This window comes from Diaphorina citri, unplaced genomic scaffold (genome assembly GCF_000475195.1).
Source record: "Diaphorina citri unplaced genomic scaffold, Diaci psyllid genome assembly version 1.1 scaffold31918, whole genome shotgun sequence".
Classification (NCBI taxonomy): domain Eukaryota; kingdom Metazoa; phylum Arthropoda; class Insecta; order Hemiptera; family Psyllidae; genus Diaphorina; species Diaphorina citri.
The window spans coordinates 1-655 of record NW_007409254.1 but is presented as its reverse complement, the minus strand read 5'-3'; the positions used below and the strand labels follow the sequence as shown (position 1 = coordinate 655).

General features: G+C 39.7%; 1 long non-coding RNA gene across 1 annotated transcript; it reads right to left on the bottom strand.

Moving 5' to 3' along the window:
- On the bottom strand, positions 1-655 carry LOC103523660. Its single transcript, XR_542075.2, has 3 exons — positions 625-655; positions 332-365; positions 1-75 (listed from the first exon to the last, which is right to left on the bottom strand). It is a non-coding gene; the product is annotated as an uncharacterized LOC103523660 (long non-coding RNA).

Sequence of the window (655 nt, the reverse complement as noted above, 5' to 3'; positions counted from 1 at the left end):
TTGTAGTCTAGTTTGCGCTCTATGCGCTCGGCGCGTTGCGCGGGCGAGCGCGTGGTCATGATCAGGATTCCCTTCCTGCGGAGCGCAAACAAAGAATTATACACCCTTCTGGTACTTGTTCAGAAGTCACGTCCATGGGAATTTGCTACAAAAGGATCGTTGTCACAAATGAGCAGTGATCAGTGTTATTATAGGGTTAGGTTAATCGCAAAAAGGAGCTTTCACAATTTGAGCAGTGACCAGTATTTTTATAGGGCTAACGCTAAACACAAAAAGAATCTTTTGAGAAGCTCTAGTTTAGCCTATTGTGCTTTTACCAAGAGTCACTTACGGAAGTGTGGTTCGTTTGTCTGGGGTGGCACGTCCTGAAATCAAAAAAGAGATTTAAAAAGAGTTGGTATAATGGAACAACTTGTTTTAAGCTGACAGTATAAATAAAGCATTACTTATACGTAAACCTGTTTCAGGTATGTTCTTAGGTAAACCTATAAACTTTCTTCTTAATTCTTAAACCTATAAAATACATGAGACCTTGTTTAGACTGCTGGGGTAAAGAGACTTTTAAGTCTCATTTGAGCAGGATAAACAAGGTATATTCTATTCTATTCCATTCTATTCTATTACCGGTTGTTGTGACGCTGTATAACGCGCCCAT